The sequence below is a fragment of the Dermacentor andersoni genome, chromosome 10, assembly GCF_023375885.2.
Source record: "Dermacentor andersoni chromosome 10, qqDerAnde1_hic_scaffold, whole genome shotgun sequence".
Classification (NCBI taxonomy): domain Eukaryota; kingdom Metazoa; phylum Arthropoda; class Arachnida; order Ixodida; family Ixodidae; genus Dermacentor; species Dermacentor andersoni.
Window position 1 is genome coordinate 81,948,377 of NC_092823.1, and position 22,467 is coordinate 81,970,843.

General features: G+C 47.1%; 1 protein-coding gene across 1 annotated transcript in view; it reads left to right on the forward strand.

The window, feature by feature from the left end:
* Nucleotides 1–22,467, forward strand: part of LOC126544174 (putative diacyglycerol O-acyltransferase Mb3761c) — a 560,147-nt gene that overhangs the window by 197,938 nt on the left and 339,742 nt on the right. Inside the window, exon 3 of the mRNA XM_050191407.3 lies at nucleotides 8,585–8,646. The gene's annotated coding sequence lies outside the window, so the exon portion shown is untranslated. The remainder of the gene's footprint in view (nucleotides 1–8,584; nucleotides 8,647–22,467) is intronic.

Below are 22,467 nucleotides of genomic sequence, written 5' to 3' on the forward strand. Positions count from 1 at the left end.
GGACAATCGTCCACTTTCAGAACTAAAAGCTTTAGGCCAATGCTCCGAAAGAACATCCGCGTTGAAGGCCTTACTCGCGCTATTAACGTTCTTGCGGTCTACGGGGCTTCACGACAGACTCTAAGAATGCCTCCCCCTACCGTTCTCTAGTGTACGCGCTTTGTTCGTGCTTGTCTCCCTTTCTTTCTATCTCCCCCTTCCACTCTATTTCTCTTTTTATCCCTCTTAACCCTTCCCCCTGCGCAGGGTAGCCAACCGGAAGTACCTCTGGGTAACCTCCCTGCCTTTCTCTGCATTATTTTCTCTCTCTCTCTCTCTGTTGCACATACCACAACTGGTTTCCGACAGAAAGTACTCACACGGACAGAAAAAGGCGACAACGCGCACTCTCAAACGTATATTTTTTAAATGCCACACGATAGCTATTAGATTGCAGCACACCAAAGTGGGATTAGTAGACTAAAATGCTAGTCATTAAAAATCCGACCACACCTAAGAACTTATTATTTGTGAATGCGAAAGCGTTAATGTCTAATTGAACGCCGTTGAGTGGACTTTCGAGTTAAGAACTCCTCGCGGGCAAGCGAGCGTGTTGACACTCTTGGCCAATGCCTTCTATATAACAGAAGGCCGGTGTACTCTTAACATGTCATCTTAACCCAACCGACTGCCGCAGAATTTAATGGGGATGCTCCCGAGCAAGACACGGTGATTTTGACGCTGCAGATGTTGTGACGCCGGGCTTGGTTATGAAAATTTTAGACCAAGTAGCAAGACGTCATAAAGCAGAGTGCTTGGCGCGTTTTGATTTGGCCTTTCCGAGGCGCAGTTAGAACGCACGCGAGAGCTTGCGTGGACTAGGAAGGCGCGGATAACGTAGGCTTCTGGGAGAGAGAACGAGGGTGACGTGGCGTCGTGGCGATGCCCTCTCCCCTGACGCAGCACCTGGCGCCCTACTGCGGCAGCGTGCGTTCCCTTTCGCCGACTCTGCTCCGTCGAGACCCGCCCGTGACGTGGCGCCGCAGCCAATGGGAATTTAAGTGCCGCTTTTCGCTTCTACAGACGACATACGTCGGCTTTTTTGCCCAATGGGTCATTTCGTGCTTTCGCATAAAAGAAGAGAAAGGACGTTACAAACACCACCACTCATACGCTTGCTTAGCGAACACGACAACACCTTAATTAATTATCTGGTTTTACGTGCCAAAACCACTTTCTGATTATGAAGCACGCCGTAGTGGAGGACTCCGGAAATTTTGACCACCTGGTGTTCTTTAACGTGCACCTAAATCTAAATACACGGGTGTTGTCGCCCCCATCGAAATGCGGCCGCCGTGGCCAGAATTAGATCCCGCGACCTCGTGCTCAGCAGCCCAACACCATAGCCACTGAGCTACCACGGCGGGTACGATAACACCTTGTCATCTTGCTGAGCCAATATTTACGTTTGAGACACCATCTGAAAATAACCTCGGCAACATCACTTATGGTGGTCTGCCGAGAACATAAGAGGGAAAGGGCACTTAAATGCGATTCAACACCCGTTCTAGACTCGTGGACTCTATGGTGTGTTTTTTTACGATTTGATTTCCTAAGTCGATTAGGTCGTCTGATATGTGAGACGCAACAACGCTGACGATTTCTTTTCTTTTTTGAAATACAATCGCTGGTTATTTGTGGTGAATGTGTAGAACCGGGTGAATTCTATCACTTGAACCAAACAAAAGCACACGTCTAAACTAATGCATTGAAGTGACGCCAACAAAGAGAGAAAAGCCAAAATGTTTTGCTTCAACACAGCCCTAATCTTTAAAAAGGTTCGTGACAAATTCCAGAAACGGATGACGTGATTATGGCTTTTACAAAAATTAAAAAAAAAACGGTGCGATGCCTGCTGCATATTTATGCACGAAAACAGGCAGCCTGTGCGCCAAGGAAACGCGAATCCATCTGTGGGATCCCTCACAATCTTATGCACGCCTTTGGAATGTAAAATTCTGCTCCACTTGTCGTAGAACGTTTATACTTGTGACGAAAATAGTGACGCAGATGTTAACAGTATCAACCAGTTTTCGAATATTGGTTTGTTACTTAAACTCCTATTTACCGTAGGTGTCGGCATGAATGCCAACATATATCTGATTTGCAGCCCATTGGTTCACACATGACTGATTCTCTGATTTCCGGTGTGCTCAAATATGATTACAGATATGAACAATATGAATCCGTTGAAATCTTACGATACTTTCCATGGTATCGCTAACGAGAAGTCAAAATAAAAGGCACCGAAAGGCGTAAGTTTCAGAAATAAAACGGGCTTCGTACGAGGTGAATTTTGGGCCTCAAACTTTCTAGTGCAGTTCTTATAGACAGTAGCGCGGCGTTTCGATAGGGATGGGCAAAAAAAACCTCTTGCTGTGCACTTTTGTTTTCATACGCAGGCACATAAAATGGCGTCAAGAGCAACTACTGGGTGCAACGAAACAAAAATTCCAGAGGATGAAATTAAAATTGCTACTGCGTGGTCGCTCGGCGTAGTACTATTGCAAGTCACTTATTTTCTTTTCAAGGTCTTTCGCTACGCGGATGTGTGTATCGGCCGCATGCGGTCCATTATGTGTGTGTTGTGTTAGCCATAAGTATACAGAGTCTTGCATTGCGTGCTACATCTTAATTGCGACACCATTTTTGGTCCTTGAGCAGCTATAAAAACTTCGTAAATTTGTAAGTCCTGCACGCAAAACAGAAAGCATACCTCGGTTTCATTGCCCTCAACGCAGAACTTTCTCATCGCTGCAGGTCTCGAATAAATTACACGTAGAGTTATCACACGGCAGTTCACTGTACAGAAGTTTGTTTTTGTTGTTTCCACACTTACCTGCATTGATAATTTCACTATATTCAGTTGACAAACCAACTTTATTCCGAGAAGCTGGTCAAAGAGGGACTCAGTAATGCGTCATAAACAAACTTGTCACGAACAGTTATGCCACACGTTGAAATTGACAAATGGTGGTCATTGTAGTCTCTAGTTGCGCACGTACACCAACACGAGACACATCTGCGCACTCACACAATACCCACGAAGTACCCCGAAAAAGTTTTGGGGTTTTTCTTTTAAAGCGCAGCTGTTAGGTTCCCGTTTTCGGCGTCGAGCGTCCGCTACGGCATCCCTTGGCCTAATTGAGCGAACGAGCAGAGCGCAGGATGAAAGAGCGAACGCGTAGCGCAGCAGGGGATGAAAGATGGCGATAACGAAGAGAGCGCGAGGAGGAAAGCGAAGGAGGAGGGTGTAGCGGAAGCGTACGGAGCAAAGCGGAGGAGGAGAGTATTGCAAAAGGCTGAGCAGGAAAGCTAAATGCCGCACAAGAGGTGCTCCGCGGCGGCGACAAGGCATGGGGCGAGCGCTGCGAGCATGGAGGAAGGAAACTGAGGAGAGGCCCTACCCCCTCCGTGCGCTAGGAGAAAAGTGTGGAGGAAATGACGTAGTAGGTTCTCCTTTGTTTTGCAGTATTTTTTATTGTTTTGCTGTAGTGGCCCCGCCTTTCGGGCCACAATGGCGGCTTTGTTATTGTTCTGCGAGCTCGCACATGTAGCTCCGTAGGTTTCTTACCATGGCAAAGGCGCCGTGCGGGCGGGTTTGCGTTGGTCTCCCGTGTTTTGTTGCGCTGCGTTATCTGGACCGTGCTCTACCGGATGTTGCTGTGGCCAGGTGGGACAGGAGGAACTAAAGTTCGTGAAATTAACGCGCATGTAACGCTGCACGCTATGTACCGCGCCACGGCGATGGCTACGGACGAAGCATTATTCGCGGGAAATGTTGCCCTCTTTCGCGGAATCATGCTAACGTGCTAACGACTGCTTAGTATTGCTGCGGAGCGCACGGGTCCGAGAAGCACTGCTGCGCGCAGCGCGGCGTGGTTTCGCGAGAAATGTAAACAAGCCCGATAGGCGGAGCAACGCCATTAGCAACGCCAACTTCCGGCTTCACTTCAGCTTCACAAAGAGTGACGTCAGGGCCTCTCCTTAGTTTCCTTCCTCCGTGGCTGCGAGTGCTTCAGTCACACTGCGCATGCGCTAAAGCTAGGTGCCGCACGAGAGGTGCTCCGCGGCGGCGACCAGGCGCACCAGGCATGGGGCGAGCGCTGCGGGTGCTTTAGTCACACTGCGCATGCGCTACTTCGCCTGCGTCGCCGCTGCTGGAGAATGCGCTCCGCGCGAGCCACGCGTTCGCGCATTCACGCTTTCTTTCTGAACAACGAGCGGCACAACCGGTGGGATTGCGTCTTCTGCCAGGGCTTGTAAACAAGCTGCCCCAGCAGAGCCTCAGCGCCGCCGCCGAGAGGACCCTGTCGCTCAGAAAAAAAACTTATTTGCTACAATATATCGCCAATTCAAAACAGCTCAAAGATCTGCGCTCAAAACTCGCATTAGGAAGTATCGTAATCGTTGAAGTTTTTATATTGTGCATATTTCACTTTGTACTAACAGTACCTGTGCTTATCAGTTGGACACCCGCCGTGGTTGCTCAGTGGCTATGGTGTCGGGCTGCTGAGCACGAGGTCGCAAGATCGAATCCTGGCCACGGCGGCCGCATTTTCGATGGGGGCGAAATACACAAACGCCCGTGTACTTAGATTTCGGTGCACGTTAAAGAACCCCAGGTGGTGAAAATTTCTGGAGTCCTCCACTACGGCGTGCCTCATAATCAAAAGTGGTTTTGGCACGTAAAACCCCATATTTTAATTTTTTTATCAGTGGGATGATTTTATTTCAGCATTTAGTTCCTTTTTGTTTTGTTATTGCGAATTCTCTCACATTGAAGATATTCTGTCACCAGCTGCATGATAACGGCGCTATATACAAATCCGGTTTCCTCGGCTGCGTATCAACATCGTGCTGAAGGAGAGGAACAACCAAAATGGCAATGTTATCTCACGGGCCTTTTCGAGAGAGCGAATGATGTAAATGACAGACAGTGTTAACATGATGGCGGGAGATTTCCACCCGCGGAGCACGGTTTCACGAGGAGAAACGTGCTGTGCCTCATCCTTGCCGAAGTTAATCCCTTAATTAATCACTCGGGTTGTTTCCGGGCAATTAGCGTGTGGAAAAATTATTAACATCAAAAAGCACCAAGAAAATGCCAGTTACCACGGGATATACGAGATTTGATCTCCGTATCGCCGTTACCAAGAAATGTACACCCTGAATATAACAAGGGTAGAAGGAAAGCAAGAGCTTCAACCATACTCAAACAGATCCAGACAGAGGGGCGTAGAGCCTGCTTTGTTGGCGGGGCCGCATATCGGAAGGGGTGCTCCTTTTCTGCAGTAGTGGTGGATTCCAAACAGCGACTCACGAACTGTGCATCTGTACGAACCGGAGATCCGGCGATAGCCGAGCAGGTGGCCATTGCCTTGGCGATGCTTGATGACAGCAGCGACGTCATCTACAGTGACTCACGGTCGGCCATTAGGGAATTTCAGTGTGGAGTGATCTCAGAACAGGCTTTTGGGCTGCTTCGTAAGGCAGGTCCGGATAGAATCAAGTATCACTCGCTTACTTGGTTCCCAGCCCACGTTGGGCACATGGCGGGTGTCCCCACGAACCTCAATGAGACGGCCCACGCTGCCGCGCGCGCACTGACTGACCGCGCTGGCGCTGTAACGACCGAAGAGAGAGTTATGCATGGTAGGGACGCGCCGGCCACTTATAATGAACTTCTTAAACACTTCTATCTCTCGCGGCGACAATACCCTCCTCCTCACCCCAAGCTCACTAGGCCTCAGGCACTGACATTCAGACTGTTGCAGACAGAAACCTATCCCAACCTGTTCACGTTACATGCGATATATCCGGAGATTTACACTGATGACGCGTGCCCTGCTTGCGGGGATAGATCAACACTTTCGCACATGCTCTGGGGATGTATCTCTATAGCAAGCCCTGACCTCAGTTCAGCTAGGTGGGAGGCGGCCCTGCGCAACCCACTCCTGGCTGAGCAACGTTGGGCTGTCCAGCAGGCCTACGATGCGGCTGGCAGGCTAGGCCTGTCGGTCCCGACGTGGGAGCGGCCCGCGACGTGCTAATACGCGTTCTGCAGGACTGTAAAATAAAAGTTACTCAATCAATCAATCAATCAATCAATCAAAAAGACAACCTCTAAGCACAATTAAAATTATGCAAATCCCAGGCATTTTGCGAGTCGATGTTATACGAAGTACTTTGCAAGTAGCTTGTTAGCAAGCATCGTTCAGCTTTCTGCAAAGCGTTGCCACAAAGATTATTCCTTCAGGCAAGCAACTGGGTTGGTGACGCTAGGCGTCTACGTGACGACAGCGTCAAGGCGGCGACGACGAGGACGACGATAATGTGACGGTGACAGCGATGGCATCATGGCTGGTTCGTTGTACTCTGTCGAAGCAACGTTGTTCTGTTCTGCCTGACGGGGCACAACTGTAGTCTCATGTGGCGTTTCTGCTCAAATAGGAATAGCGAATGACAAGTACCTGAGAGAGGGACTCTCGCATCGCGCACGCCATGAGGCGACTAACAGCATTCGATGTCTCTCGCAGTGTCCAGATGGTTTTCTTTAGGAAGAAAAGAGTTTAGATAGATAGATAGATAGATAGATAGATAGATAGATAGATAGATAGATAGATAGATAGATAGATAGATAGATAGATAGATAGATAGATAGATAGACAGACAGACAGACAGACAGACAGACAGACAGACAGACAGACAGACAGACAGACAGACAGACAGACAGACAGACAGACAGACAGACAGACAGACAGACAGACAGACAGACAGACAGACAGACAGACAGACAGACAGACAGACAGACAGACAGACAGACAGATAGATAGATAGATAGATAGATAGGCAGACAGATAGATAGACAGGCAGACAGATAGATAGACAGGCAGACAGATAGATAGATAGATAGACAAGCAGACAGATAGATAGATAGATAGATAGATAGATAGATAGATAGATAGATAGATAGATAGATAGATAGATAGATAGATAGATAGATAGACAAGCAGACAGATAGATATATAGATAGATAGATAGATAGATAGATAGATAGATAGATAGATAGATAGATAGATAGATAGATAGATAGATAGATAGATAGATAGATAGATAGATAGATAGATAGATAGATAGATAGATAGATAGATAGATAGATAGATAGATAGATAGATAGATAGATAGATAGATAGATAGATAGATAGATAGATGGTACATGCGAGAATTTCCCTTCGTCTTTTTCATTTCACTACTCGCAGTCACCGCTCGAGATATGATGGGCGCACAAGGCACACAACATTTTATTGAAGTCTTGCAATAATAATTTCAATATTACTTTCTTGATGTTTCTTTTTCTCTCGCAATAAGCGCGCTGTGCCTCATAATCACATCGACCGTGTTTACATAAGGGACGGCCCTTTCGTAAGAATTGATTAGTCGAAGGGACTATACATTGTGCGCTGTGTGTTTAGTTGTTCGATTGCTTACCATAGAGCGTTGCATCGCTACCGTATACACTACGGATGTGCTGAAATAAGTGTATTACAGCGTGAGCGGAGCCATTATTCCTGCGCAATAAAGTCTCGCGCAGACGGTCAGAATGCGTCGGCTCCGTCCGAGCCTTGCCGTGTTTGCCGTTAATAAATTCTCTCTTTCCCTTCCATACTGTGCCCCTGTTTGCCAGCGGAATTCAAGTACCGGAACGTGTTTGCCTGCTACGGCAAACAAGATGTCCGATGCGAAGCTCATTTAGAAATAGTAATGTAATAAAAGAAACTATGGTATGCTGTAACATAAAAGAACGACAAGGAAGGAAACCTGGAGAAGGTCCACAAGGTTCGAGTACACGGAATAGAATTCTCGGGAGGTGAACACACTGCGAGTACCATGCCGAGAAGAAAAGAAATGGTCCGCGCACATGGCTCTGGTGCGATCGTGATCACCGGGCCCGGAGCAATGGTCGCAGTCTGACCTTTGTTGAGAACCCGAGGCTTCGTCCTCAGAGGACAAATAGTCTGATCCCTGTTAGGATAGAGGGAGACGGGGGGCGTAAGAGTTTGTTACCGCATTCTTTCGCGCATAGCCCGTGGCTTGTGCTTGAAGACACAGAATGATTTCATAGGAAAGTGGAAAGGTGGAGCGAGAGACATAGGAGTTTAATGTTAACATTGAAGCTTCGCCAAACCACAGGATTCGCACACGCTAGGAATAAAAAAAAAGAATAATTGTTCCGTTTGCATGTGTTTAGATAGCAGCTTCCGAGGCAAAGCTTCATTTTAATTTTGGGTTTCAACGGCTACTTGTACTTTGTCACCCCAAACTAGAACGAAATACTTGTTTTCTCAAAGTAATTTTCTCAACAAATACACTTGCGTTTAGTGAACTCTTCATTAGAGGTCACTGTGACAACAGTTTCTCAACTTCACTTAGCACAGTTTGCGTAAGAAGCTATAATTAACGACTGATCTATAAGGATGCTTTGTTTATTTGTTTATTTATTTTTACACATAAGGTTCACGGTGGTCTTTGTTATCCCATGCAGGAGAGCTGGCCAGCTGTCGCCTTCAACTTTGTTGACGCAACAGAAGACAGGCCGCAGTGAGGGTGAGTGTGGTGCAGTTTTCTAAATCAATCAGCAGCAGGTTTACAGCTCTGCGCGTCACCTGAACTAACGGCGTTTGCACGAAGAAAATCGGTATACTTGCGGACAGTTTTCTGTGCCAATAAAGGAGCAGTTAAGGAGGAAAACTACTTGCAAGTAACAGCGCTCCTTACAAAAAGACGCAGTTTCGCCTCGAAGCCGAATCATGGATTAGGGAACAAGGTGTTAGACAACTGCAGAAAGTTACATTCGTACGCTTATCGGCCTCATAAATCGTAGCATGGAATCGCTTACTAATTCAATTAACAAGCACGGTGTCGTGCGCGTACAGGCAAAGATTAGGGGACCTCGCTCGATTACCACGAACTCTCGCTGTCCCAACGTTAGCGCGATGAGAGCGCCGTCAGCGGGTAGCGAACGGTGCGCGTGACCTCTCGCATTAACGCGTCTCTGAAACGTTAAATTGCGAGACCTGCATCAATAAGCGCCCGGGAAGACAGCGCACATTAGGCGACCAAACCTTGCACCCTCTGCAGATTGCCTCCGAGATAAGGCGTTCGGGGCGACGATGCGCTCGGCCGCGAAGACAACCATGCACTTCAATGGACCGGGCTTAAAGCAGGAGACTTGCGCTTACCCGCTCAGTTGCTGGAATAGACGGGTGGTTCTAATCCTCTGCCCAGTACATAACCTGCGCAACTCCACTTCGTAGTAACCTCGACCAGAATAAAATGTTTCCCTTTTTCTTTACATTATGCCGAGGAACGTAAAAAAAGGGGAAAAAAGCCTGTGAAGGTTGCTGGAATCACGTTGGCATAGGCTATTTATCTGTTGAGGCAAGCATCATTTGCAGAAAGAAAAAAAAAGGAAACAAAAAGCAATTCATTCAATATGAAACTAACTTTCTGGCAATGTCAATAATGGCGACTTAAAGGGTACTCTTATATAAGTCCAGTTTCATATTTCTCAAAACTATAGTTTCATGTGCCCTGCTCATTCTTGGTTCTTTTAGTACCTTGTAGAAAGCATAGTCTGTATATTTTCCTCCCATTTTTTAAAACGTTAACTCTGTTCTCGTTCCTTCCTTGGTGTTCGATCGCCTATTCCTTTCTTTTGGGCTAATCAAGGTACTTTCCAGCAAATATTATTTCCGAATTTTAACCATAAACTTTCTGGTCATCATCATCCCTCCCAGTACTAGTACTTTTGCTCCGTTTCGCTCCATTCCAGTGCAGAGTCGCAGACTAGAACGCAGCTCAAGTCGACCTCTGCTTCTTTGCTGTCAATAAAACCTCTCGTTTTCTTTTAGGTGAGCAATAAAGCCGCACATTCACAATACCGGTGATTTCTTATTACAGCTGCAGGGAACCCCGTTCCCCGTCCCCCTTCTACCTGATTTCACCAGTCTCAGCTTATGAGATGCCCACCGGATGTAGTTGGAACGCACAACCTTCACCCGCACGCTGCCTACTCATTATTATTTGGAATGCCTTCAGCAGAATACGTCGTCGAGGCTGTTTTGAACGTGTGAACAGCACTGATCATTCGTATTGACAGTGAGTGGCGTATTCACGTCTCATTCGTTGCGCTTGCGCAAGTCCCATAAGTGCTCGAAGCTAACTGTAATTTTCTTACCACGTCATCATGAGAAGTGTTCGTCATCAATGAAACAACCGACAACCACGACGTTCGTTTAAATTAGCTTTGTAAAATAGCCTTGAGGATGGCATTCAGTTCAATGAATTTGCCTAAATCTCAATATTGATGTTAGAAGCAAAGATGAAAAAAGTAATTTTCGTGACTGGCTTTAAGACATCTGTGCTCCCGGTGGCATGCAGCAGGGTGCAACATTAACATGCACGTTTGCAACCCATGCAAACCGCTTATTTAGGCAATGACAATTGCTGTGTAACGGTCGTTGTGAATGGTCGCGCATGTATGTATGTATGTATGTATGTATGTATGTATATATGTATGTATGTATGTATGTATGTATGTATGTATGTATGTATGTATGTATGTATGTATGTATGTATGTATGTATGTATGTATGTATGTATGTATGTATGTATGTATGTATGTATGTATAATGAAGAAAAGGTAGTGCGACGTACGTTGAATTTGCACAGTATATTGCACTGACGTTTCAGATGGTGGACCAGCCTGTGTCAAACACTTTGACAAAGGCTGCTCCATCATCCGAAACGTCAGTGAAATACACTCTGCAAATTCAACGTACGTCGTACTATCTTTTTCTTCATTTTACTACTGGGGCCGGCGCAATTCCCGCAGCCATATATATATATATATACAGCTTTTATTAATTACGAGAAAGCGTTTGATTCAGTCGAAACCTCAGCAGTCATGGAGGCATTACGGAATCAGGGTGTAGACGAGTCGTATGTAAAAATACTGAAATATATCTATAGCGGCTCCATAGCCACCGTAGTCCTCCATAAAGAAAGCAACAAAATCCCAATAAAGAAAGACGTCAGGCAGGGAGGTACGATCTCTCCAATGCTATTCACAGTGTGTTTACAGGATGTATTCAGAGACCTGGATTGGGGAGAATCGGGGATAAGAGTTAATGGATAATAGCTTAGTAACTTGCAATTCGCTGATGATATTGCCTTGCTTAGTAACTCAGGGGACCAACTGCAATGCATGCTCACTGACCTGGAGAGGCAAAGCCGAAGGGTGGGTCTAAATATTAATCTGCAGAAAACTAAAGTAATGCTTCACAGTCTCGGAAGAGAACAGCAGTTTACGATAGGTAGTGAGGCACTGGAAGTGGTAAGGGAATACATATACTTAGTACAGGTAGTGACTGCGGATCCGGATCTTGAGACTGAAATAATCAGAAGAATAAGAATGGGCTGGGGTGCGTTTGGCAGGCATTCTCAGATCATGAACAGCAGGTTGCCATTATCCCTCAAGAGAAAAGTGTATAACAGCTGTGTCTTACCAGCAGTACTTGCGTACGGGGCAGAAACCTGGAAGCTTACCAAAATGGTTGTACTTAAATTGAGGACGACGCAACCAGCTATGGAAGAAGAATGATGGGTGTAACGTTAGGGGATAAGAAAAGTGCAGATTAGGTGAGGGAACAAACGCGAGTTAATGGCAACTTAGTTGAAATCAGGAAAAAGAAATGGGCATGGGCAGGACATTTAATGAGGAGGGAAGATAACCGATTGTCATTAAGGGTTACGGACTAGATTCCAAGGGAAGGGAAGCGTAGCAGGGGGCGGCAGGAAGTAAGTTGGGCGGTTGAGATTAAGAAGCTAGCAGGGACAACGTGGCCACATTTAGTACATGACCGAGATAGTTGGAGATGTATGGGAGAGGCCTTTGCCCTGCTGTGGGCGTAACCAGGCTGCTGCTGATGATGATGATGACACTGATGATGATATATAAACACGCTCTCATTGCAGTAGCCCTGATACATCATAGATTCAAGAAATTCAGTAACATACTGCTCGGCTAGACGCGTTTATTCATTTTCTACGGTTGTTACCATAGTTAAGCTTTCGGCGGGAGGTTGTGAGTGGAGCAATACGGTATAGACGAGGGAAACAGGGTGCTGGGGCGTCCATCGCTGATTGACCCCACGCCGGCCAACGTCATCACGACCCGATGCCGCCGGGTGATTGATTCACGGCTCGGACTGCCGACGCAAAACACACCCACACGGGTCCCTTCCTTTTTGATTATCCCCCGACGACATCGTAGCGGGACGGCAAGAAAGAGGGGGGGGGAGGGGGAGGGCAGGGATCGAGTCGTTCGATGTGATGCCCCCCCCCCCCCCCCCCCTTCTCCGTCTCCCTTACACCATTGCTCGCGGCATCGCTGGAATCCCCGTTGTGCGCCTCTGGTACGAACACCGTCGTTTTTTCTCCTATGGGCGTGGTTATGGATGTTTGTCGCGTTGTCCTACAGAGGGCGGCGTGTTTTCTCTCTCCGCGCCATTATATAATGCGTAAAGAGAACCCAGGTATTGTGTCGGTTTGTCCGCCAGACAAAGGAACTGGGTCGAATGCCTTAACACAGCACGCGTCGCCCGAAAGCGCTTTTCTTCACGTCAGCACAAGAAAACTGTGTGTTCTTATAACGCCGAAGTAACTGTACAGAAATGACTGCACAAATAATAATATCTAAATAACTTTGCGCAGCATCTATGTACACTCAAAGGCTAGGCTCTGAACAACAATGGCGTGTAGCTGGCACGCTGAAAAATACCGTCCTCGTAGCTGTCTTCGATAAAGCGATGAATCTATTCTGCGCGCTGCTGCAGCCTGCTTGCGGTATGATTGTATTATTGCTACAATATATATATATATATATATATATATATATATATATATATATATATATATATATATATATGCACACATTGAGAAAACTAAATGGAAAGAAGACGATGACAATGACAATACTGGCATTATTGTGTACAAAGACTGGCAGATATTGATTAGGCTAATGGTTAACACGTGGTCGGGGACAAAAATAATGCTATTTTTGTGATATAGCGGAATCGGCAAACTTTAATTTTGCGATTACACACGGTTAAGAGAATCTCCTTAATGAAAGCCGAACAGCAGTATAACAGCACAATAAGGCCGTTACGATTGATGGTATGTTTAGGTCAGAGCTAAAAGTAAATATTTTGTGATTGAGACAGAAGGCTCAGCCACTTTTTATGTGAAGTTTGTATCTTGTACCATGGTGCTTTTTTATAGTAATTTTCTTTATCCTGATAGGATAAATGCCTGTACAGTGCAGGCGTTTGTTTTACGCAGAAGGGACGTAGCAAACGCGAGGCCCGTAATTCCTTGCAATGTTATTCAATGTTTGCATTTTGGCTTTAAGTAAACAAGAGAGGAAAACACTGATTTATTCTGGCCTTATCCACTTCGTTTCTTTATCCTTCGAACTGGAGCATTTGAACCTATTTAATGGTGATGTAGGGCACGAAGGGGGCATGTGTTCTATCATTAGGAAAGGGGCGGATTGTGAGAAAAAGATGAATATGCATTTTTTGCAGCGAAGCTGCTTACCACTACCCCCCAAAGGCACAATCCTGTCAGCGCACAGAACAGTGCAAGCAAAAGCTATCATCATCAGCAATGCCTCATACCTCACTAGGCAAGCAAAAAATGCATCAGAGAGGACATGTAGAAAACTGTAATCATCAATGGCTCATACTACGAAAGGCATTGAGAGAAACGACTTCATTCGTCAGAGTGGGGAGCTAATTCATGGGCTCGTCAGGAAGGCCAGATGTCCGCCAGGCGATGCGTGACGGCGACAGCTTCGGCTCGCTCCACGGCTCGGAGTTCCACGTCCGAACTGGCGCTAAGTAGCACTTCCTCTCACGATGAAGGTGAGGGAGAGGCCAGGAGATCGGGGGAGGGGGTCGTCCTCACAGTCCCAGAAGATGGGACAGAGCGAAGCCAGCTCGCCGCAAAGGTGACAGTATGGACTTACTCTGTGTGGTTAAATGTGCAAGTATACGTATAGGGGATCGGGTATGAGTGTGTCTGTAACCTGCGCCAGGTGATCTTCTGACGCTTGTTTAGTTTACTGTGTGGTTCGGGCCTGATGTGTCGTTTAAGGCGGTAGTATTGGCTTATTTCGTCATATGATCGAGTGCACGACGAGCGAAGGGGCACAATAATGCTGCAGAACCTCCAAGGCGACAATATTATCGCGAACAGAACTTTAGTATACGAGAAATTGGCGTAAATGCAGGACACAATTTGCGACTCCCCCGTTACATTTTGGTACTAGCCCTATGACGAAACCTAGATGCCGCATCTCAGCCAGTTACCGAAGACACGAGCAGAAGAGACTCGGCTGAGTATAGGCATGACGAAGTATGGCTGATACAGTCATCTTACAGTCATTTTTCCTTTACTTTATGTGTTAAGCTTCCAAGGCCAGCAGCGCGTGTTCATTTTTGCTTCTGCCGAGAATCCAAGTCTCATTAATTCGCTGTGCACAATTGCAACAGGAACTAATATGGACAACAAGATGCGCACCTTTGTCTCCATTATTGGGCACTTCTTGCGCATGTTCCCAGAGTCGTTCATCGATACATCGCCCTGTCTGCCCGTCTTTCCACAGGAGAGAGGGGAAGGCATAAACCACGCCGGTTGTGCATGGTATGTAGGAGATTCCGCGCCCGATGTAGGATCCACGCCTGCGGTCATCGCAATTTCGGGTGCACAGCTTGGCAAGCTTGTTCGGCGCAGAAAATGCCCGAGGGACACTGTGCCTGCTAGGAACTCTCTTCAGTTGTTGAGTGACCTTGTGAAGATGAGGCACTGCCACAGGCCGGAACCTTTCACGTTCAGCCACCGCCCTCTTTCTGACTTTTCTTTATCAGGACCTCGGCGACGGCTGCCGGGAGCGACAAAGGGAAACCTGTTGCCAAAAGTCGGCGCGCCTCACTGTAAAAACTTTCCTGCGTCTTATGCACACACGATCTTTTTTTTTTTCTTTTGAGAGCCGAATCCATACATGAGTAAGCAATTCCCTTTTCTGCTACTCTGGAATGAGCTGACTTCAGCGCCAAGTGTTCCTTCAGTGCGCGAGGTTGGTAACCCGAACACGCGTGTCGTCTTGCAGACTTTTGAAGGATAAGATCCAAAAACTCTAGAAAAATGTTTCTCATGTGGCTCATGGGTAAAAACAAGGCCTTGTCCGTACTGCTTAAGATAGCTTAAACCTTATTAACCGTGTCCCGGTAGGAAGACTCAAATGTTAAAAGCACTAAAAAATCATCGACGTACCGCAAATCTTCTAAATTGTTTCTTTCATAAAAACGGGGTATAAAGATCCGTCTGCACTAGCTAGAAAATATTGTAGAGAACTGGAGCACCACAGGACCCAATACAAATGCCATTCCGCTGTAAAAACGGCTGCTCTTTAAGAGCAATAAGAGATATATTTACGGAAATATTCCAAAAGATTTAAAAAAATTCCCCCACACAGTCCGACATCATTCTGGAACGGACTAGTACAGTCTTCCTCAATGCATGAATTCACCGACGTTCAAAGTTGATGCTGTGGCACTGAGTAGAATGATAACTCTATATCAACCGAATAAGCATAACCAAGATATTCGTTGCCATGCACAACTACACTAATTCATCCGATTTCTTGGTTCGGAACGGGTCGTTCATAGCTAGCAGCATTAATTTCTCTTGCAAGAATAGGCTTACGTTGTGCTGCCAGCAGCAACCAGACTCACTGATAATGGTTCTGAAATGTGTATCCGGCTTGCGCGTCCTTGCAGTAAAAGAAATACTGATAAACATTTGCCGCTACTTTTCTTGACACCTTTAGCGAGTGGCGTCAGTTGCGATTTGTTCCAATATTGTACAAACTTAGTTTTTTTTTCTGGTCTCGCGTTTTTAACAGGTGCAAAGTTTTTAGCACCGCCTGCAGCGCTTTGGTATTAAAAATGCCATTCTCAACCGTTAGAACCCTCCTTCCTTCTCAGCCAGTTCTATTCGATTTTTCTTTTAAAGAGCTAATTTATGTTACCCGACGTGGGTGGTCGAAAGGTTTTAGTTTTCGTTTGACACTGCGCCGCTTGCGCTTTCGCCTTTCAGTCCCTTGCGGTCCACGGCAGTTTACCGAGAGCTGCGGCAGCTGCGAATCCAATGCCTTGGCTCTGCTTCTCCATGGCCGCGCGTTTTTGTTTTTGCGCAAGTAATGGTAGCGCCTTCTGTCAGGCGCTGTTTTACTCCCTAACAGCAGTATAGAGCGGTGACGGCGTATGCAACGTCGTTGCTCCCCGGTCAAGGACGGGCGATTTGAATTAAGCTAAGAGAACGCGATTTTCTCTTGAACTAGATTTTATGTTATTTTTTTGCACGAAAGAAGTGCCGAGAGGTTTCTGGAATGGTATTTTAACACTCCGCGTTGGCGTAATATTTGACTCTATAGCGTACCTGTAAATCCTGGATCCGGGATCTCTAAGAAGTGAGCGCTAATGCTCGCACATTTCTTTCACACTTCCGCTAAATCGCCCCTTAATTTTTTTATGTTTTTAAAACAATTTGGGGCTTTCAGCGGCAGACATCAAAACGATAAGGGGAGATGTGCTCATGTGCGTCATTTATTTAGTCCTGTAGCGCCCTCTTCCGACGGGTTATTTAGTCCTGCAGATTTACATACTACCACCACCATCATCATCATCATCATCGTCGTCGTCATCATCATCATCAGCCTGGTTACGCCCACTGCAGGGCAAAGGCCTCTCCCATACTTCTCCAACTACCCCGGCCATGTACTAATTGTGGCCATGTTGTCCCTGCAAACTTCTTAATCTCATCCGCCCACCTAACTTTCTGCCGCCCTCTGCTATGCTTTCCTTCCCTTGGAATCCAGGCCGTAACCCTTAAGGTACCATAAGCTTAGATACCATAAGAGTTAGCAAAGAATAAAGATGCCCCGTTCGTGGCGCGCGTACAAGCACGACAGGACTGGCAGTCAGGTTGTGGAGTTGGGAGCCTTGTCCCGGTGTGCCGTCCCTACAGTCCTTTGTTTGAAGAGTACAGCTCAGTAAACAGAACGAGGGAGAGAGAGAGAGAGAAAACAAGGGTAGGAAAGGCAGGGAGGTCAACCAGAACAGCATCCGGTTTGCTACCCTACACTGGGGGTGGGGGAAAGGGGAATAGAAAGAGGAGGAAAGGGAGAGAGGGAGCACTGGGTACGTGTGGGAGCGACACCATACACAAGGACACTATAAACGGTCTGTTAAGCCCGTGCACTTCAAGTACCGCACTAGTGCACGAATCGCTTTTCGAGCTAGTGACGGGTGTGGCCACGGTCCGAGTATCTTTGACTCGGTGAAACATCTCGAGTCCAGTCTGCTTAAAGTTGCCCGCAGAGAGAGGCGTTGGACATCGTAGCGAGGGCAGGTACACAATAGGTGCTCGATGGTCTCCTCGCACCCACAGGAGTCGCACATCGGGCTCTCGGCCATTCCCATACGGTAGGAGTATGCGTTCGTGAACGCCACTCCCAGCCACAAGCGACACAACAAGGTTGCTTCGCCGCGGGGAAGGCTAGATGGCAGTTGTAGCCGTAGCGTGGGGTCCAGTTTACGTAATCTGCAATTTAGGCCACTTGAAATCCAGAGATCTTGGGACTTCTTACGCGCAAGTTGGCGAAGTTCTCTGGCAGCGTCCGACCTCGCCAAAGGTGTTGGACGCGTCTTGGTATCTTCGTGGGCACACCGGGCAGCCTTGTCAGCTAGGTTGTTGCCGACGATGCCACAGTGAGCAGGAATCCACCGAAATATAATGTGGTGTCCACTTTCCAGAGCATGGTGGTGCAGTTCCCTGATTTCAGATGTCATTTGCTCGTAAGTTCTGGGACGTAATGCGGACTTGATGCTGTGAAGGGCTGCCTTTGAGTCACAAAATACGACCCATTTCTCTGTAGGCTCTTCGGTGATGTACATCATAGCGGCATGGAGAGCTGCAAGTTCTGCCGATGTAGATGTAGTCGTGTGCGACAATTTGAATTTAACTGTAACGTTCAGAACGAGGGAAGCGAGCACATAACAGGGGCTCTCGATGCAAAAGCTGACGCTGCAGATTTTTTGATAGCGTAGCGAATGCTGACCAATATCACCCAGAAAAATGAAACTCAGCGGAAACTGAGCTCCCACGCCCTTAACAGATGGCCCTAAGTGTCGCGGCACGCCAGTCCGACTTTGAAGGGTGAAGCTCTTCACCCTTCAACGTCGGAGTGGCGTGCCGCGGTCTCACCCGATGAGGGTCTTTTTTTTTCTTGCGTGTCTCATTGCAATTGCTAATCGTAACGATAAAACATGCAAATTTCTCGCGACGAGGGGATCTGTCGATGAAGACACCGCCCTGCATGTGTATGTATGAACCATGCATTAATTAACGCGTTTCCGCGCTTTCCCAGACGCCTTCGCACCACGCCTACCGGCGGCGCGGTTGCTGCTGTGTCTGACATTCTGTCCATGCGCGCGACTGCCGCCGATGTATGCAAAAAGCGAAAACTAGCGCGCGCAAACCCATCGGTGTGTTTACCCGCCATACGAAAACGGGAAAGAGAGATAGAGAGAGAGAGAGAAAGAAAGAAAGAGAGAGAGATAAAGGCCCCGTGACAAATCGCGCTCCCCTGACATCTGTGCACGCCGACGACAAGCGCGTCAGTCTCCCAGCGGCAAGAGCCAGGAACAAAACAAAAGTGGCGAAGCTTGACACCAACTTGCTTGCGCGCATTCGTTGTCTCCCGAAAAGCCCGCGTCCATCTTTGTTCCTCTTGTCAAAATAAAAATGGGCAAACAACTATTGCTAGTCCCCTGGCGCTCGTTCGCCAGGCGTTGCCTCTACTAGCTTCCCTTGTTGCTTTCCTTTACCGTATTCTTCACTGCATCGCTTCCCAAGCTCGCCCGTGATTTGCATAAGCGTTCAAGAGGGAAATGTACGTATCTGCCATGAAGCGCCGTTCCCTCATAACGGCCTTTCCTTCTTTCCTTTTTTTCCCCTTTAGCGCTTCTATCTTCACCAACTCGAGTTCCGACAGCCGAGAAAGCTCAGCCCAGTCGGAACGTTTCACTCGCAGTTTCGCGTATTTCACGCTTCAGCTCGGTGGCGATATTGGGATTTATATTTTTATTCACTTCTCTTTTTTTTTCTATATCCGCGTAGTGTTCTTGCCTCTGCGTTTTCGAAATCTGTTGGTCTCCGGGCTTGCGGATCAGCGCAGCCGCCTGGAAAGCATGTAGTAAGCGCCGGCTGGAATATACGACGGTATGGGTGCGGTGGGATCGAGTCACACGCGGATGCGTCGAGCGGGCTTGAATTGTCAGTGTCGTTCTGGAAATGTGTACAGAGGCAACTCTTTACACTTCCGTGGCCTCTCGCATTGTCCTTCAGCACTGCAACTCGACAGTTAGGCCATTCCACAAAAATAGGTACCCTACATAGCGTGGAGTTTTTGTTTCTGTCGGCACGATAGAAGGAGATGTAGGCGCGCAGAAGTTGTGCCGCTAAGCCTGTTCGCTTCCCCAGCCGGTGCAGCTCCATACATGTATGGCGTCGTAGTGTCACGTTGTAGTGGCGGTGAAGAAAGATGCAATGTCGAAACTGAGTTCCGAATTTAACTCTTTATTGGGCGAATCTTTGTCCAGCGTAAGAAGTAACACTTAGCTCAATAAGAGCGGCGAGCACTCTCGTCGATTGCCGAAAAAATCTGATCATCGGGACAGGCGCGTCGGCTTTCATACAGATGACTCTTCCAGCGTAATCACTCGTATGTGGCAATGTGTACCTACGTGCCTCTCTTCAACGACGCTCCTTCACACCGACATGGGTCACTGTGATGTGGGACTGGGTACGCATCGCTGTTCCAAGAAACTCCTTGACGCCTACTCGTGTCACTGGGTATGTGCGAGTAGCTGTGTAGCGCTCTTCAATGAACGCCTCTGACGCCAACTTGAACAACTCCGTATGTGCCACTGGGAATATGCTGCTCTACAATCGCGAAAAAGACGCCTTAAATTGTTGGATGCTTAGGTGTCAACTGCGTCCAAATAAGCACGAATTTGGAGCGAAAGTGCGGTAAACGTTCACCCCAAAAGACACAAAGCATGCGAACTTGCGTATTGGAGCAGGCTGCGTAGCCACTTCTCTGCTGTGGTAATGTGAGTGCTTTTATAACCTTCCGCGGTGGGCGCAGTACGTCTATAACTGCAGCGTCCTGCGCTCTACGCGGTTGTACGGTACTAGCGCCCACGCATCGTTACGCAACTTCCCAAAGCGCTACACGGCTCGGTTTTGGCACTTAAATTGGTAGAGCAGTAAACGAGGGATCGAAAAGAAGTGTGATTGTTCCCCAAAGATATATATTTATCTATGATTCTTCCAGGGCTAATTAAAAAAAAACGCTACTAGAAATCATGCACATGCTATGCCTATAAGGTAGATTGAAAAAAAAAAAGACCCTGACAGCAATGATTATTTCGCATTCAGGGTTAGCACGAACACCTTCCGATAACGAAGAAGATGCGAAAAAGACGCTTACTATATCGGCGTGTTCTGAAAGTTCTCCGTCATCTGTATACATGCTTGGAAAGCCTTTAAGGTGTAGTTCCACAAATGTGGGCATTGCGTATCAGCCGTGACCTTAAGAATGATTTTATTTGTTTGAATCATCCTGTGAACTCACTATCTTTCAAATTATGAAAATTTGCCGGCACGAAGATTGCACGAGTCCTCTTGCCATAGTTTGCGTGCGCAAGAGGCGCAACATATTTTACCTACTAGACGTAAGCAGCGAGATTTCACGTTCACGTTTTTGAAATTATTAGAAAAACAATTCTTGTAACAGAAGTTGTTGCTCGACAAACATCATGTCCGACCGGTCCGACGGTCCCAAAACAGAACCTTGCGGAACTCTCGATTTAGAACGCAACAAAGAGCTACAACACTCCGTTACACAGACACATTGCTGTCAGCCTGTTAAATAATTAAAAAAAAAAATATGAGTAATACGGGCCTCTCAGACCACAGCTGCTTAGTTTTGAGAGTAACATTTCATGATCTAATGTCTGAGGGGTGTATGTAGCTCGGTTCCTCTTGCTTTTCTGAGGACGCCCTACGCAATCCGCGCAATTGGCATGTCTGAACATTTATTGAGACTGTTTTCTCCGAATATGTGTTCACATATATAGTAGTTTATTTTAGGAAAGTAAGAAGTGTGCGAACCGCCTGATCCCGTCGAGGCGCGCACAACCACTGGGGTGCAAACATTCGTCGAGTGTGGTACACCGCAGGCCAAGGAGGTGACAGTCCCTCACTAGCGACTTGCGCAGCGCTATGTAAGCGGGACACTCCACTATCAGGTGCTCAAGTGTCTCGCAGCAACCCCAGGTCGCACACGATGGACTGACCACACGTCCTTGTCGGTATCAGCGTTCGCACACGTTCACACAGCCATCTTTTAGCTTGAGTATAGTTGTTCTCTAGTGCGACGAGGCAAGCCTCGACCGTGAACACGGGGCGGGAACGCTGCGTTTGCGATGCGTTGGTCTGCATGCTGCTTGAGTAGGCGTTGGCGAATCAGCAGACGAACGTCATCAAGCTTTCACAAGATTTCAGGGCAGACACAGTTGTTATGAACTCAAACTGAAGCCAGCTGATCAGCCTCTTCATTTCCGGCGATTCCTGCATGTAAAGCTATCCATTGAGCAAACGAGAGACGCCCCATGTGATGCTCTTTTGTTGACAGAGTCAGTAATGGTGCGAAAAACTAGACAATAAATCTGACTGCGTTGGAATCTGTTAAGGGCAGTGCGGCAGTCCGTAAAGATGGCAGCCCTCACGTTTGGAGCCCATTTCTATTTTTGCAGTGACGGGACCTTAGACAACATTCCTTATATTTCGACATTCGTTAGTGGCGTGGCTTGCTGTGACCGGCTCGTGTTTGAACTGTATTATGTCTGATGTGCTTAATTCTTTTATATTAGCCATCTTGCCTTTTGCTTACCTCTTCCCTCCCCTCGTTCCTATCTTCCATTTCTATGTTTCGGTCTCCTCCCTTCTGAAGAGTAGGCAGGTGTTGTGCCCCTTCCGGTGGTAGTTGCTAGCCTGCTCCTCGCTTTTCCTTTCCTGTCTAGTATGTTTTCAAAACAACAACAACAACAACAACAACTACTACTACTACTACTATTAATAATAATAATAATAATAATAATAATAATAATGATAATAATAATAATAATAATATTATTAATAACATTATATAAATGACGTTGGCTGAATTCCGCG